Source organism: Myxine glutinosa, chromosome 8 (assembly GCF_964187855.1).
Source record: "Myxine glutinosa chromosome 8, kmMyxGlut1.1, whole genome shotgun sequence".
In the NCBI taxonomy this organism is placed as follows: domain Eukaryota; kingdom Metazoa; phylum Chordata; class Myxini; order Myxiniformes; family Myxinidae; genus Myxine; species Myxine glutinosa.
Genome location: NC_136268.1, coordinates 59704007 through 59722283, shown reverse-complemented (window position 1 = coordinate 59722283; position 18277 = coordinate 59704007). Strand labels below are relative to the sequence as shown.

Sequence of the window (18277 nt, the reverse complement as noted above, 5' to 3'; positions counted from 1 at the left end):
CCATCTTTAAACTATGTGGTTCTAAAAACCGAATTCCCATTGTCCACTCTGCGGTGCCCATGAAATTTGGGTCTCACTCCCACAAATTTTCATACTGTGCCTTTGCACAATTTTGGGGCTGGGTCGTGTGGCTCCACTAGCAGGTCCAACTACCTGCGCACCTCCGCCACTGAAGTCGCCACCCGAGCTTACTTGCTCCTGCGACTACCTAAACTGGGGAAGGCCCCTCCTGGCACTTTACCCCCTGATGCCCTCCTTGGCATTGGGCAACCTGGGTCCTTCCCTTGGATCCTCAGGCCCCACTCAACAACTCACAACTACTCTAACTGGCTCCCAGAGCCTACCTGTGGCCTCACCTGGCCGACAAACTACCAGTGGCGGAGTGCCCCAATAACCATACGCACCAATTAAGCCACACGCCCAGCCATTTCACTGACTCATGCACCCTCCAAAGCACTACTTTGCCACTACCTGCACCACAGGTGTCAATATCCTCACAAATTTACCTGAGCCCTCTACCTGACTTTACACTACCCACCCCGAGCGTCTGTGAATGGGTTCCATCTCCTCCCATTCACTCCTTCGCACCATGCATTCCACACCTAATATTCTCACACACCATTTATTTCGCAGCTGAAGCTGCTTCTTCCTCTCATATTACAACAATTTGATTACTGCATTTAGTTGTTCGGTGTACCTGACTCTTATCTCGAGCCTTTTCAGCATATCAAGAATATGGCAGCAAGGTTTGTCGTTAAAGGTTGCAAATTTTATCCACATCAGTCCAATGCTCAAAATGTTTCCTGATTCCGAATACACCAACTTGTACACAGACATGACATAAGTAAATGGGCACCGTGATTTAAAAAAGAAATTTATTGAACATTTTAAGTACATTTGATCCATTTTATAATACATACACGAGTATTTTGTAGATTTGCCATTTGCAGATTTCAACGCTTTTACTCTTTCAGGAATAGAACTAATGAGTTCCGAAATTTTCGCTTGTCGGATTTCTGCCCAGGCTTCACGCAAAAGGTTTAGCAATTCTGCCTGTGATGTTGGTTTCCTGGACGTTCTCCGCACAGCTCGATCCAATATGGCCCAGAGGTGTTCAATGGGATTCATGTCAGGAGACCGACTTGGCCATGGAAGTCACTTGATCCCATTTCTGTCCTGTCATTCTTTGGTGTTTTTTGCAGTGTGGCATGGAGCTCCATTTTCCATTAACAGAGTGTTGTTTTTGACCATCTGATCAGTGGAGAAGACAGGGAGAAGTCCATCTTCGAGGATATAAATGTGTATCGTCGAGTTGATGTTGCCAACGCACTCCACAAGCTCTGACCGACCAGCACTCCTGATTGCTCCCCACACCATCACTGAAAAACCACCGTATTTGACAGTTGGCTGCAATCGGTTCAAATAAAACTCTTGACTGGGAAGTCTCCAGACACATACGCATCCACTGTCAGAAAATTGAGCAAATCGGGGCTCATCTGAAAAAGTGACAGTTTGCCAAAATTCCAAGGGTCTGTTGGCCATCTCGTCAGCCCACTTCATTCTCCTTTGAATGTTGGCTGGTCTAACAAGAGGTTTTCTCCGAGCTGCTCTCCCATAGTATCCCAGTTGATGAAGGTACCGCACACACGGCAGTTCTTGAGCTAACTTGGACCTCCTCTGCAACATCTGCTGCCGTGCAACGGGGAGTTTTCTCAATGGACCGCTTGACAGTTCGAAGACACCTTTCTGAGGGCCCAGGTCGACCAAACGGCAAGATATGGACTCCTTGCCTTCGTGGGTGAATTGCACAATCACCCGATTAACCATAGAAAGAGGAACGCCAAAGTTCTGAGTTATCTGATGCTGGCTGACTCCACCTTACGATTGGCCAACAATTCGTCCTCTTTGAAAATCGGAAAGTTTGTGTGCTCCCTGGGTTTGAAGCAGAGTTCATTGTTGTATAAGGCGCAGGAACTTGTTTCTACAAATAAATAGTCAAATATTAGTACAAATCAAAGTAAAACTGCGTTATACAGATGAAATGAATAAATTTAAGGTGTCTATTTACTTCTGTTATGTCTCTGTATATCCTTTGATAACCGTTTGGGCTGGCAGGATGGCCAAGAGGTCCGCATGCACCCCTCTAAGCTGTCTATCCTTGGTTTGAATCTCGACCCAGCTCTAAGCTCATCCCGGTGTTTCACTGCAGGTCGATTCATCGTGCGTTTCGTCCCTCAGATGAATGTTAAACTGGGTGTCCCATCCACCGGAATTATTTGGTGGACGTTAAAGACCCTGCGGTGTCTTCACAAAGAGTAGGCGGGCTATCGCCAGCACCATGGCCAAATTCCAAATTCCTGCCGTATCCTTATCCTTCGTCAAACTTATTGCCTGGCCAAGCAGTTCCTGAAACATTTGGGTCAAGCTTCCATAGCGAACATCACAAGAATGTGGGAATAATTGAGGCTGTTGAATAAGAAATCCTTTAATATCTTTTTAATTTTTTTGGATACAAGATCGAGGCTCGTGTAAGAGCTAACATCAATCACAAAAAAACGGACACACAAAACATACAATAAAGGGAGCGGGAGACAAGATGGGGAGAGAGAGGGAAGCACACAAGTACAACAGAAGAGAACAGGGACAACGGAAGATCTGTGGGAGGGAGAGGGCTTGGGGGGAGGAGGCATGGGAAGGTGGGGGGGGGGGGAGGGAGGGGTGGGTGGGAAAGGTATAAAACACTTGGACACTGCTCAAACTTCCAGGAAAGAAAGAAGTCGGTAGAATAACCTGCAGTAATAACTTTTAAAAGCAAATATAAATTTGTTCCCACTTGCATTTCTGACAGTTATCCCTTGCAACCTGACAAGGATGTTATGGTCCAGCAATGGTTATATCTTGGTAGCTACTTCCTTTCGGATGAAGACTTTTTGTGATCGAGTATTCTTCAGATTAAATCTATTATTGAAATTAGCAGATACTCTCGATACAGCTTCATCCGATAACACCCCTCCCCCCCCCCCCCCCCCCCCACAATGGGCTCCTCCAGATACCCACAATGCTCGCAATCCGACATAATATACAGATTGTGTCCTCGATCTCGATCATCGTTCTCATCCCGTTACTTCGACCTGTCGTTTTGAATCGCTCTGCTCATCGTTCAATTATGGCTCCCAAGCGCAAGACCAGTGCCGGAGATGCGTCGACTACCAAGAGGCAGAAGAAAGGCATGAGCCTTAACCAGAGAGTGGAGCTGCTGGACCGGCTTTTGAGAGGAGAGAGTGCGGCCTCTGTTGCCAGGCATTTTAGAGGAGAGAGTGCGTCCACTTAACACCCCTGATTCGGCATCACCGAATCCACTATTCGCTACATACAGAAGGAGAAGGCGATTCGTGAGAAACTTTCAGTGACCGCTGTATCGAGTACAAAAGTGGTCACCCATGTCCAGATGGAAAGGATGGAGAAGACAATCAGAATATGGATCGAGGACAACATGCAGACAAGGGACTTCAACCTGAAAACCATGATGCTGAACTGTTCCCTAAACCCGCTCATCGAGGATGAGTAGGATGCCATTCCAAAGGTTTCCGAGGAGGAGGAGGCGGGCAGTAATGAGGAAAAGGTGCCGAGGCCCAACCTCACAGACCAGTTCCTGGGCAAGTTGCTGCAGGACACGCAGGTGCTTGCAGACAGGGTGCAAGACACTGACCCAATCATGGAGAGGTACCTCAAGTTCAAGAAGGCCCTGGATGATGCACTGCAAGAAGGCCCTGGATTTTTTTTCACGGTACGGTTTCACGGTAAGCACTTTTAATAAACTGTAACTGAAAGCTGTTCTTCAATAAATTGGAAATGGCACCTGGTGTTTTTGTTTTTATTTGTAAGCATTTTTTGTGAAAATGTAATCAAGTGCATTTGCGGTTGAAAACATTTTAAACTTAAAAAAATCTCTGGATCAGGAACCACTGCAAACCAATAACGCATCCCCCTTTTCCCCCATTGAAACAACTAGGGCATGCCCGTACTATATCTATATCTAAAATATATCCCCCCCTCTATTTACATGAAATGGTTTGGTTCATGAAATGTTTTGGTCCATTCGCAACGCCAAAGCGAACGGCGAACGCTTTACATGAAATGGTTTGGTGCATGAAATGTTTTGGTCCATTCGCAACGCCAAAGCGAACGGCGAACGGCTTGCGAGTACAGTGACAATCCCCCCGGGGTTTTTATTAGTTTTAAAATGGAGCTTGGCAACCGCTGGCGTTCTTTAGCCGGCAGCTTCGCACGCCCGAACGCCGTTACAGTACCTTCGACCGCGAGTTGCTCGGACTTCACTTGGCGGTCAGGCACTTCCGCCATCTGCTCGTGCGAGTACAGTGACAACCCCCCCCCCCCTCTATTTACATGAAATGGTTTTTATTAGTTTTAAAACATAGTTTAACGCCAACATAGCGCCAACATAGTTTGCAAACGTGAAATAAATGAATACGCTCTCAAATGTGCCATCCGAGGCAGAGTGTGTCCGCCACGTTCGGCACACGCGATAGTTCGCTGCTCTCTGATTGGTTGAATCGTTTTTTGGACATAGCTCGGTAAGTAATTGTCCGATTAATATGAAACCTTGAAAAGGCACATCCTCGGGTCCCCAGCAATATACCTGGCAAGTTTAAAGTATATCGGACCCGTGGTTGTCGAGAAACAGCGGTCACAGACAAACAAACAAACGTACAAACGTACAAACGTACAAACGTACAAACAAACACACAGAGATTACTGGAATTATAGATAGATGCCGTGGCATACATTCACTGGATTTTCATCGACCTTCACGGACTTTCATCGACTTCGTGGATTTTTGTCGACATTCTCTGGATTTGCATCACCATTCGCAGATTTTACCTCGCCGTTCGCGATTTATTCTTCTCTGTGGATTTTCGTCGACATTCACAGGTTTTGTCTCGCCATTTCTGGGACTTTCCTCGACCTTTGTGTATTATCTTCGACGTTCTTGGGATTTGTGTCACCATTCGCGGTTTGTTCCTCTCTATTCGTGGATTTTCGCGACTCAGGAACATATCCTCCCTTTTTCCATTGAAACAATGCCCCAATATTTGCAGGTTTCACTATTCACAGATTTTCCAGGAACGTATCATATCCCACGCGAATAACAGGGTCCGACTGTATATATAAATACATAAAAATGTATTTATATATACAGTTACGTTCGGCAGTTACGGTATATTTATAAATATACAGTTAAAAATATATTGTTACGGTGCTTGGAGCGGAATCCCGCTCCTGAACTCCGAATGTGTTACGGCACGGGGTTCGGGTTTACTACGATGGGGTTAACCTCCGTACCCTCCCGAACTTACCGGACCTGCGGCTGCCGCGCACGAATAACTTCGTGCTTAGCGGGTTGCGAATCAGCAACTACGAACGCCGATTGGTCCATCACGCGCTAACTTACCTGTACCACGTGACGGTCCCAATCAGGGAACCCACCGTACCCTCCGGCAGTACACCAATTTAGATGGCCGAGCGGAAACTGTTGGTAACCGCCAGAGCAATGGTAATGTCGTTACGGCCAATGTTAACCTGGGTGCGAGCAATGGCGGATCAATGAAGGAAAATACTTTCACAGACAGAGATACAGGAAGCGTTTCACAATTTGATTTATTACAGATATTTACAATGTAATTATTCAATGGGAAAGAAAAACGGATGAGAAGCAGGAACTTAGCTTATTCTACGCCTTATTACGATTACTACCGATAAACATCACAAGGGCCCAGCACAAGAGACAGGCCCAGAGTGGAGTAATCTTGCAGATACGTGGTGAGTGCACAAGAGTCAGGCCCAGAGTGGAGCAATCTTGCAGACACGTGGTGAGTGGACAAGAGACAGGCCCAGAGTGGAATAATGCAGGTGTGGAGGCCTGCGAGAGGGAGACCAGCCAAGAGCAAAATGTCCACGTGCTGAGTGGGTAGAAAGAGAACGGCCAGCGCGAGAATCGAAGTCTTCAATCTCTTTGTTCACCCTCGTCGACCAACGGAATCCAAATGTACACTTCCCTTACCAAATGGAAGTGAAAAATACTTACATTTTCCAAAGACTTCTGGAACACTTTGATCTTGAGGACCAGACGAAAGCTCGTAAGCTTATTACAAAAAAAATCTCATCATCCATTGGGTGCAGCCAGTAATACGGGACTTTAGAAATGCCGTATGGATGATTATGAGAATATTCACACATGTGCTGTGTGTGCATTTTCAGCGATTCATTACTGCTCGTCCAGGCTCTTTTCACCTGCCATTGCTAGGACAAAATATACGTGAAACAGACTGAACATAATTTTCAGCATTTAAACGAGAGTGGAAATTTAAAAATGGTTCACCGTCATTGTTGCATTCCCGGATGCAAATCTGATTTATAGAAATATCCGTGGATGAGGTTTGTCCAGTTCCTACAATTTCCCATTATTGAAAGCGAGTGGCATCGTGGATGGATGGACAGGAACGCGCGTTTGCACGCACAAATGCTTCTCCCTTCAGCAACAGATGGAAATATATTGTACAATAATTTCTTACAGGCCTCGAACCAAACAACTGTATTCATAACAACCCTCACAGCACAGCCCCCACCCCACCACCTCCCCAAACATGATTCATCGTAAATATTGTTGCGTTTTTGGGGGTTAGCTAATGCAATTAGCTAATGCAATTAATTAGCCAATGCAATTAGCTAATGAAATTAGCTACCCCCACAATTATCAGCAAAGTCATGGAATCCATCATTGCTTTGGATATCAAATCCTTCCTCTTCTCCAATGGCTTGATCTCTGATAATCAATTTGAATTCAGACCAGGTCATTCTACTCTGGACATGCTGCTTCTGCTGTCTCAACAATGGATGGAGGTCCTCAATGTCAAACAGGAAATCAGAGCTGTCTCCCTTGACATATCACGTGCCTTCGATACGGTCTGGCACCCAGCTCTGCTCACCAAACTCTCCTCCTATGGTATCCATGGAAATCTCCACGCATGGCTTACGGACTTCCTCTCTGGTCGTAGTCAACGTGTGGCCCTGAATGGATTTCTCTCATCTCCCCTTCCTGTTCTGGCTGGAGTTCCCCAAAGCAGTGTTCTGGGCCCTGTGCTATTTCTGGTCTTCATCAATGATCTCTCCGACTCTCTGGAAAATCCTCTCTATCTCTTTGCTGATGACTCCACTATCTGCCGCTCCATTCCTCATCCCTCAGATCGGCAGTCTGCAGCCTCCTCACTGTACAGACCTGGACAAAATCACAGACTGGTCAAACAAGTGGAGCATGTCTTTCAATCCTGACAAATCTCACACTCTTACTTTGTCTCTCCAAAAAGACCGACTGGACAACCCTCCCATCCACTTTCTGAACAATCCTCTCCAAGAAGTTCTGTCACTCAAGCTTTTGGGTCTCACTATCTGCCATGATCTTTCCTGGGAAAACCACATTTCCAAGCTGGCCTCCATTTCCAAGCTAACATTACACACTACAATTTTACTTTAATTTATTTATCCCTGTGTCTGTATTTGAGTCCGCTGGAGGGTCCCTCGGTTAGGAATTTAGTATCATTGGTTTTTATTGTATTGCATTAATTTTATTAAACCATTATTTGTTACATTTTCAATTCCTGTGTCTTGTACGTTTATTGTCCCCCGTCGCACTGCGGAGCGAAAGGGGGACTATGGTTTTCCCCTCCGTCCGTGTGTCCGTCCGTCTGTGCGTGCGTACGTGCGTGTGTGCATGCGTGTGTGCGTGCGTGCATGCGTAAGCGAAGGACCGCATTCGAATTTGGTGTGTGGGTGCAACCCACGTCAAAATCCAAGATGGTCGCCGCCATGTATGTCTGATGCCATGTATGTCTGAACCGTGTGAGCGGAATATCTTGAAAAACAAGCATTCTGAGTATTGCGCTGCAATACATGTCCCCTACCAAAGTTCAAAGTGCCATAACTTTGTCAAAAAATTATCGAATATGCAAATTTATGCACGGTTGATGCTGGTTTTCAAACTTGATCTGAGGTATGCTGAGACACGTGTGTCACGCCTCGCCTCATTGATAAGCCCGCAAGGTCGCTCCGTGGAGCGGCCTGCACGTATTGCACTGTGTGAATTATATAAATTATTACCAACTCACGGTCTGAGGTACTAGCGATTCAAGAGATATCCATTTTTAAAAAATATTTTCGTTTTATAATTAACGATATCTGCCAAACCACGTGCCCTATCGCAAATTCCAAAAATACATTTTAGTAGACTGACATGCTGAACAGATTTGTGAAGTTTCCGCTCGATTGGATCAAAAATGAGGGAGGGGCTCGGTTTTAAAGGTTCATGCTTAAAAACGTCATAACTCTGAAACCATCAGTAATTTATTATATTTTTCGGTTCACGATCAATGATCGATGTGTATATATATATGTTGCTCGGCTTGGCTCCGCCCCTCCAGAAAGCGCGTGCTGTGTCACGCTGTTGACGTTCGCGAGACGAGGCTGAGGACGTGCAGTGCGGTTTGAGGAGAACTCGAGAATAAACAAGAGATATCCATTTTAAAAAATATTTTCGTTTAATTAACGATATCTGCCAAACCACGTGCCCTATCGCAAATTCCAAAAGGACATTTTAGTGCTGAACAGATCTGTGAAGTTTCCCCTCGATTGGATCAAAAATGAGGGAGGAGCTTGGTTTTGAAGGTTCATGCTTAAAAACGTCATAACTCTGAAATCATGACACATGACGTCATGCTCGCTGACTTTTTTGTTCGTCATGGGTATGCGATTCTGCCTGCAAAGTTTGGCCTCGATCTGTTCAGCCGTTGCAGAGAAAAAGGGGTTGTCGTGTTTTCACGAAAAACAAAATGGCGACCCAACCACGTGACCTGTGACGTCATAATTACCATTAAAATATTCTACAGACCGAGTCCATCATATAGTGAAAATTTTATCTCAATCAGTCCAATTATTGCAGATAAAATGGTTTTTAAAGGAAATTAAAACTTAAAATGGCACCGAGTTAAGGATCATCAGAATTATCAGAATTCCCAAAGTTCAAAGTGCCATAACTTTGTCAAAAATGATCGAAACGTCGTGAAGTTCGAACTTGGTCTGTAACTTATCATGAGGAAACCATGTACCAAGTTTGAAATCATTAGCATTAAGCGTTTAGAAAAAAGTCCGGAAAGCTGTTCTTTGTGACGGACTGACGGCCTGACAGACTGACGGACTGACAGAAGGAGGGACGGAGGGACGGCGTGCAAACCTATAGTCCCCTCCGGTGTACACTGGTAGGGGACTAATAAGCGAAGTACGAACTTCTAATCTGGTGTGTGCGTGTATCTAGGCATAAGGAAGAACACAACAACACAACATGCATTTTAAGGTCATTTTCCCTACTGGAGCGGGGGTTAGCCTAATAAGGAAGAACCCTATTGAAAATTGGGTCGCCATGTCAAAATCCAAGATGGCCGCCTCCATGTATGTCTGAACCTTGTGAGCGAAATATCATATCATAGCATGTTTTCTGCGTCTTCCACTTTGTCAACTCGCATCACTTCACCGACGGGGGACCTAGGCGTAACGCTTGTTTGTTTGTAGTTTGGAAAACCCTCGTCAGGTAAGGACCTCGCTGCCTCCACTACCCCGGCGCGTCACTACTATACCGCCATAGTTGAGTATACGCCTTGGAGTTAAAGCTTGGTCGGCCGTCCGTCACCATGCGGTGTTCATTACAGGGTAGACATGCGACAACTGGTGTCAGGAGCGTGGGATTCGAACCCGGCGGTCCGAGGGTTGCGAGTTCGACACCCGCTGAGGGCAAATTGCACTCAGCATTTGGACTAGAAATTTTTAACGGTTGTCTTTCTCTCATCGAGGGGAAGGTGATCGTCGTGACCGGGGTGTCCACATTTTGTAGTTGATTGGCGTCGGGAAGAGCGCAAGGCAGCACATCGCTAAATTTATATTTTCCTTTTGTCTGAGGTAAAGTTCACGCGCGAGCGGTAACTTCCGGTCAGCACGAAATGGCGGAAGTGAATGAAATGGCTGAGCATATGGAGGGTCCCGAAGAGCAAGGAAGCGGGCTGGGGATAGATTTTTTTGAGGATAGGATTGGAACCTCTCCTGTTCCTGAGCGATCGAACAAGGAAGCAGGTCCGATGGATTTACAGGCCATGTGCAAATTGTTAATGGGAATGAGTGAACAAATGAAGGGAATGGAAAACAAAATGAATACCCAAACAAATTAATTGGGAGAAATGACTAAATGAGGGAAATAAAAGGGGATATTAATAAAAATGGGGAACATATGGGAGAAATGAATGCCAAAATTGATGGCTGAGAGGGAAAAATTGAAGGAATGAATGAGTGAACAAGGGAAATAAATAAGGGGGATGAATGAACAATGAGAAGGTAAAATTGAGGGTATAATACAGGAACTGGGGGAACGAATTAAAGGCAGAGGGGGAAGAAGGGATTTGCAAATTAAGGACACACTTGGGTAATTTGAGACAAAATTGGAGGCTAAATTTGGGGCACAGGAGAAGGAATGGCCATGAGAATTTGATTCAAAACGGCAAGAGATGGCATTGGATATTGAAGATGGTGAAACCCAGGCTGATACAATTGGGGCACAGGAGAGGGAATGTTCGAAAGTAAATTGGGAATGTTCAGAAGTAAATGGGAAATGTTTGTTAAATGAGGACCTGGAAGGTTGTCATATCTGCGTGGATGCCAGAATGCACCAGCAGGGGGCGGATTTGGAATTTTTGCAGCACCAAGGCGGTGATTTGGAGCAAGAAGTAAAAAATATTCGAGGCCCGTGTAATGGAACCCGAGCGGGTGTTTATAGATAAAGACCTGTTGGGGCCGCAATTGATTGGGATGAGAATGATTTGACACAGGAGTGGCTGGAGACCTGGGACAATACCATCAAGGTTGCTTGGGTCCAACAGAGTCTGGGTGATGAGGTGAGTCGGTCCCGTAAATATCCCCAGCACAGATTAAGGTGACCGAGGGAACCATCACCACGAACCACAATTGGGCACCAGAGGCTCCGAAATGGAATACCCAGTCGGAGGGGGGGGGGGGGGGGGGGGAGGCGGAGGGGTCCCCTTAGTGAATTTGGAACAGCTGCACGGAGGGGCAGAAAAACCCGAAGAAGGGGTTGTTTTGTAACCTGCAGCTGCGGTTGGGCACGCGAGGCCAACATTTTTTAAAGTGTAGGAGTTGCGGATGACGAGAGGACGAGGCTATTTCTTTGCTGTTCAAAGCTCCTTTATTCCAAAAGCACTCTAGCGCGACCAGAACTCTGAAAGCATTTTATAACCACACCCCACCACAGGGGGCGTGGCTCCAACAACCGCGCGCACGCCACGCCCATACAATCAATAGCCCCACTGGAACCGTGCCTGTGGATTATGTCCCAAAGGGGTAACCGCCACATGCGCCCCCCAGAATTCACTCACACGGGCAATGTCCGTTTTTGGGGGTGAGCCAACCGAGGGGGCTTGTCCGGCTTGAGGCGGTCCGCCGAGGCTGCTGAGGTTCCTCACGGGCCTCCCGAGGCTGCTGCGGTTCCTCACGGGCCTCCCGAGGCTGCTGCGGTTCCTCACGGGCCTCAAGAGGCTGCTGAGGTTCCTCACGGGCCTCCCGAGGCTGCTGAGGTTCCTCACGGGCCTCCCGAGGCTGCTGAGGTTCCTCACGGGCCTCCCGAGGCTGCTGAGGTTCCCCACGGGCCTCCCGAGGCTGCTGAGGTTCCTCACGGGCTTCCCGAGATGGGGTCGCCCAACCCGGGTAGAGAAAGTAGTTCGCGGGCGCACTCAGCAGTGCCGAGCAGGCTCGATCAGTGCTCGGCCTCAGTGCGTGCAAAGGTTATGAGCAGCAGTGCAGCAGGGCCTCCCGAGGCTGCTGAGGTTCCTCACGGGCCTCCCGAGGCTGCTGAGTAGAGGCAACATGTGGTCCATAAGCGCCGACGGCGTGGAGTCGCCCAGCCTGGGTAGAGAAAGTAGTTCGCGGGCGCGCTCGGCATTGCCGAGCAGGCTCGAGCAGTGCTCGGCCTCAGTGCGTGCGAAGGTTACGAGCAGCAGTGCCGCCAGCGCCAGTGCACGCGAAGGTGACGAGCAGCAGTGCACGGCTGCAGTGCGCATGAAGGTGACGAGCAGCAGTGCCGCCAGTGTCAGTGCGCACGAAGGAGACAAGCAGCAGTGCCGCCAACGTCTCGTACCTTCGGAGGATCCTGGAGAAGGCTCACCACCAGAGGAGGTGCTCGGCCGCAGTGCACGCGAAGGTTATGAGCAGCAGTGCTGCCAGCGTCAGTGCGCGCGAAGGTGACGAGCAGCAGCGCACGGCCGCAGTGCGCGCGAAGGTGACGAGCAGCAATGCCGCCAGCGTCAGTGAGCGCGAAGGAGACGAGCAGCTGTGTCGCCAACGTCTCGTACCTGCGTCCCTTCAGAGGATCCTGGAGAAGGCTCACCACTCTGGTCGCAGTGGAGGAGCCGAGCGCAGACGCAACCCAACCATACGCTGTGTCACCCGCGGAAATGTTCCGAAGGGCGAACTGGGCCTCAGCCTGTGTGAACCAAACGGCCGCTTGTCGTTCCCAAAACTCCGGCAGTTTGATCGAAACTGCGCTTTCCATGATTGTTTGAAGCCCCCGAAAACGTTCGGGAGCAGCCGGGGTCACCAATGTAGGAGTTGCGGATGACGAGAGGACGAGGCCATTTCTTCACTGTTCAAAGCTCCTTTATTCCAATAGCACTCGAGCACGACTGGAACTCTGAAAGCATTTTATAACCACACCCTACCATGGGGGGCGTGGCTCCAACCACCTGCGCGCACGCCATGCCAACACAATCAACAGCCCCACTGGAACCGTGCCTGTGGATTATGTCCCAAAGAGGTAACCCCCACAAAAGGAAATTTAAACGGGAGTTATATTTGGAACAGCCTTGGAGGGAGTTGGTCTTCAGGCTGTGGAATTCGGACCAGGAGAGGTCATTGGGGTCGGCCTCATGAGAAATTGCCCCACTTGGAAATTGGATGAGCCAGCCAGCTTGGGGGCTGTGCTGGCGAGATTTGAACGTGGGGTCCGACCATGGGCATTGTGGTACGGCCCGGGCCCCACGGGGAGTCTGGTGGAGTGTGGCTTCCCTTGTCCATCGGGGCGCTGTCCGAGTGAGCGTCTCGGGCCAACAGGGTCGTCAGACACTGGTGGGGGTTAAGACCTCCGGGAATCCGAAGTGGTTTCTCACAGACACCTGGTATGGTGTATCATGAGGACCACTAGAGGGAGGTGTTGCAGGTCGCGCTTTGGTGGCGGCACCACGGACGGCTAACAAGGGCCTGATGTGGGGACCGCCCAGGCATGCAGCCTGACAGCCTCTCCCTGAGACTCTGGGACAGCCAGCATGTGGTGACCTGCCACACTGTGCTGGTCTATGGACGCGGGTCGATCCACCTTGACAGGAATGGATATAGCCCACCGGACAACCATTGGGGCATCTGTGGAACGTGATGGTGTGAGCATGATCTTCCACAGATGATCTGTTGTGATTTGTGGACTCTTGGCTTGGGAAGGGAGCCATGGGATTAAATCGGTGATTGGAACGAGCCGAGCATACGGGGCTATGCTTGGATGGCAAGTGTATGGAGAAGCACCCTTCTTTGGTGGAAAAATTAGCACGAGTAATTTGAGCGTTAGCTGCAAAATTTAAGGGGAATTTTGTGAGGCTATGGTGGACACTGGACAAGTGACACCATTATTGATCCAGGTGTGTTAGATCAAAGTGTTGGAGGCTGGGACAATATTGATAGAGTAGCACTGTCTTCAACTGGCTACGGGGGCGACGGCACCAATATTGGGATGCGGGGTTGTAGGGATGGGGTTGGGCAGTCTGGAGGTCAACATGGTGTTATGGGTGGCCAAGGTGTGTGGACCGTGTCTTCTGGGATTGAATCTCCTGGTGGAACACGACTTTCAACTGTACCCTGGGCAAGGTCACATGTGGGTAGGCACTGAGGGGCTGCATGTGGTCGGACTGGGGGATGTGAGAGGTGCAAGGGACGTGATGTGGATGCCACGCACTGCGACCGTGCCCCCAGGTCCAAGGCCTTGGGAATGGCAGAGTTGGCAGCAGGTGCTCACCACATTGGCCAGCTTGGGCTGGTGGAGCCGTGTTCCTCACATGGGGCCGAAGGATGGATGGTGGGTCACACCCTTATGGACATTTGTTGGTGGTTCGGCTGCTCAACTTACCCGATAGCCCTTGCACTGTAGAGGGGCAGAGCTGTCGTAGCCAAGGGTCGGAGTGTAGTAAAGGTCACCGGAGGAGGCGGATCCACATGCTTGTCAGTACAGTCGGATAAAAGGAAATTTGTTGGGAATTGATAGGCCCCATGGGATAAATTTGGAAATTTGGCAGGGTGGATGGCACTCTTGTACCCGACCAACCTGCGACTACCTGCACTCAAGGTAAGTGCCTTGATGTTTATTGTCCCAGGGCTTCAATACTTGCTCATAAATTGAGACATGAGTATTTTGGAGTGGGGGTGGGTGAGAGTGACCACATGGTCGGTGAGGGGATCGGAGTGTCTGCCACAAAGTGTCTTGTTGGTGGCATTTGTTTATGTGTGAAGGTTTTGTGTTTTTGTGTGGTCGTGAGGATGGAAAGTGAATTGTGGTTGAAGAGTGAATGTGAATTTCACATGTACGCAGGCCATGGCAGTATACCAACGAATACCATCTTTATGGCATGAAAGTTTGAGAATTGAATGGCAGTGGGGGAGGAAATGTCATTTTGGATTTTGTGGGAGGGGAAGGTGTGTGTGTCCACAGGAATGGATCAAGGTGTGTCCCTGAGGTAATTTGTACCTGGTAGCCAGGGGTGTCTGGAACTTGGAAACCTGTCGGAGGGGAGTCTGGGTGGGCGCCTTGAGGTATGGAGACCCCTGGCAGCCCTGACGCTATGAGAGCCTGAGGCCGAAGGAGCCTGGTGCGGAGACCTTTCCCGGCAGGACGACAGCTAATGAGCTGTTTGCCTGCCACGGGGCCGAGGATTGAAGGGGGGCGGGGTGCAGAAGTCGTAAGTCGGGTGACTTGTTTTTGGACTGCGGGCACCACAGCCTGAAGCGCCCCCACCATCTTGCTTGTACTGTACCTCCCCGCTGCCTAATTGAGGATCATACATGTGTGTAATGACATTTATGCCATGGTCTTGCAGGGAGGTTGGAAGAAAGAAGAACCACATTTAGAAGCCATTTTTCCCCACAGAGCAGGGGTTGGCCTTTTTTGAGCACCTTGGTCCCCTTTTTGAAGCAATGTTTTATGGCCGGTTGCCCTTCCTGCCACCAACCCTGTTAGTCGCCTCTTGCGACACACAGGGAATTACCAGTGAACTGGTACTCAAATGAGTTGGAATGAGTGGTTTTGATTATTGGAATGTGCGTGACTGATTATTGGGATTTGTGTGGGTGAATGGGGGAAGATCCACCGAGCCATATCACTCACCTGTACTACCAGGACAGGGCCCACGGAAATTTGGAAAAATTGGGATGGCTCCACAGGTAACGTTGGGTATTGTGGCATCCACAGGGGGACGTGGTTTTTCGAGGGACACAGGGTTGTACAAACGTTTTGAATTCTTGAATTTTTATTGAGCTTTTGTGGTTAAGGTAGAGATTTTGTGTGTTAACCATTTTTCTACCCGCCTCAGGAATTGACAGAGAATTCCAAGGTTGTAAACATTTGAATTGTTGTTAAGGGGTGCAGAACGGTAAGGAGAACAGGTAAGTCAGTTCCGGCTCGCTTCCCACAGCCCCTCCTAATTTATTTCATAGGCTAATTACGTATGTCGGTAAGTGCTAAAGCTGGGACGGTAACGCCTGCAGTGAACCTTGCAGGAGCTTAGCTAATGAAATACCTTAGCCCAGGTAGAATTGTATAGGGTAGTGTGCTCCTTATGTCACGACGAAGAAGAAGAAACCTTCCTGTAACTAATTAGGCGGGGATGTCCGTGTAAGTGTATATTTGTCTCCATGCCACGGGTGGAGCTATGCTAATTAGTTAGGGTATAAAGGTAACTTTCCCAGTGTGTAAATTGCCTCTGTGGTTTTTCCCTTCGTTCCTTGTGACACACACTACCAGCCATGCGATCAGCACAGAAATTAAATGACATAATCACCGACCGGATCCGAACACTACCACTGACACCACCCAGCCGAGTCATCTCAAGGGGCGTCAAGAAGGGACGTGAGGCCCCACCCCGAAAGGAATGATTGGTTGGAGCGATGCAATGGCACTCTTTGATTGGAGCACGTGCGACGTCATCATAGAACGTTCCAGCGCCAGGGACAAAAAGGCAGAGCACCACCATTTGCCCTCTCTCTGTTCATGACAGGCACTTACATTTTGCATTCCCTGCCTCTCTCTCTCTCTCTCTCTTGCGCTGGCCTTCATAGCGAGCAGACACATTTTCTATCCCTCTGTTCCGGGCTGCGCGAGGGCGGACCCTACTCTCTCTCTTGGTGTTGGCTCGTGGCGGTTGCACTTGGTGCCGTGTGCACTTGAGAGAAGCATCGGGGCTCGGTGCAGCTGAGCAGGAAGGATCTCGGGTCTGTTCGCTTCGCATCGGTGGCTGGTGGGGACCGCGACTTTGCGCCAAGGCATGGTTTCCCGCGCAGAGACTCGGGGACCCGTTAGACGACCGACTGGGTTCGAGGGCCGCTTGAGGAGACCAGAGCTGAGTACCAGCTAACATTACACACTACATTGTTTGCTTTAATTTATTTATCCCTGTGTCTGTATTTGAGTCTGCTGGAGGGTCCCTCGGTTAGGAATTTAGTATCATTGCTTTTCATTGTATTGCATTAATTTTATTAAACCATTATTTGTTACATTTTCAATTCCTGTGTCTTGTACGTTTATTTGTTTGTGGTTCAGAAAACCCTCGTCGCGTCCGCCCGTACAGGACCTCAGAGTTAAAGCTCGGTCGGCCATCCGTAACCCTGCGGTGTTCACTCCAGGGTAGACACGCGACAATATCAACAATTTAAAAACTTACCCGATGCAATCACAAGCCCCAGATATGACCTTCCCATTGGTATTCAGAAACACCCAAACCAGTTACGGCATCTCCTTCCATGTCTTTCGTTGTGCAGAGGCACACCCGGCTTTCTCTCAGGTACTTCTTTCAAGTATTTTCGGCTTCCTTTAAAGCTTTGTGAGCCATTTCAGGTAAAAATACTTACCACGCATACACAATAAACGTTCACATGCCCTGAAGATCATCGTTTCTAGGGGTTTCTGAACATGCACACCGAGCATTCTGGGGCAGATTACCTCATTGCAAAAGTCCCATATTTGGTTTAGGTAAAGAACATTATTGGACGTAATTTCAAACGCAGTAACAATTGAACGCAAGAAATTTAGTGGATCGTGTTGTGAAAATTAGACATGAGCAATGGATAACACTACAATCTCAAATCAGACGTTTAAAAATCAAAACTCTCCATAAGAGAAGGCGTGAACTAATCCTGTACCAAGTACGTGTTAAAGAGAAGCAATTTTATTACTCGGTTGAAACATTTTAAAGAAGAAAGAGAAAAGATTGCAAACCCTCGCCAGGATGTATTTTCAGTGCTTTTTAAGGCTTTTGTGTTAAAACAAATATGGCGGCTGAACCACGTGACCGATGACATCATTATTATTTTTTCTCCACTAATTTATTCCTAGATTATGCTCAAGAAATTTCATCTGATCGGATGAAGTTTTGTACTTGTCAAATTATCACGTCATAATAGAGGCACCCATGACATCATTAACGCATGTTATTCCCTCCCCATGGAGTTCTTTACAATGAGCTGTCTCAATTTTTTCTATGCAGCGCTTTCGGAGATATAGAGGTGCAAAGTTTTTCGGTTTTTCCAAGATGGCGGCCAAACCACATGAAATATGACATCATAATTATCATTAAAAAATTATACAGGTTGCACCAATGTTGGTGGAGTTGCACCAATGGTGAAAGTTTCCTGTCAATCGGACCAACGGTTGCAGAGAAAATCATATTTATTCTGTGTGGACAAACAAACAAACAAACAGACAGACAAACAAACAGACAGTAAAACAAACAAACAAACAAACAAACAGACTCCAATGCAATGCCCTCTCCTCAGGCGAGGGAAACAATACAACAGATTATGTGAAAAGTCACTTTTGCAGTAAAGCAAGGCAAAACAAAGT

At 48.2% G+C, this 18277-nt stretch overlaps 1 protein-coding gene across 1 annotated transcript in view; it reads right to left on the bottom strand.

Annotated features, from left to right (window-relative positions):
• Positions 1–18277, bottom strand: part of LOC144893281 (uncharacterized) — a 1021022-nt gene that overhangs the window by 650028 nt on the left and 352717 nt on the right. The gene's annotated exons all lie outside the window — the stretch shown is intronic.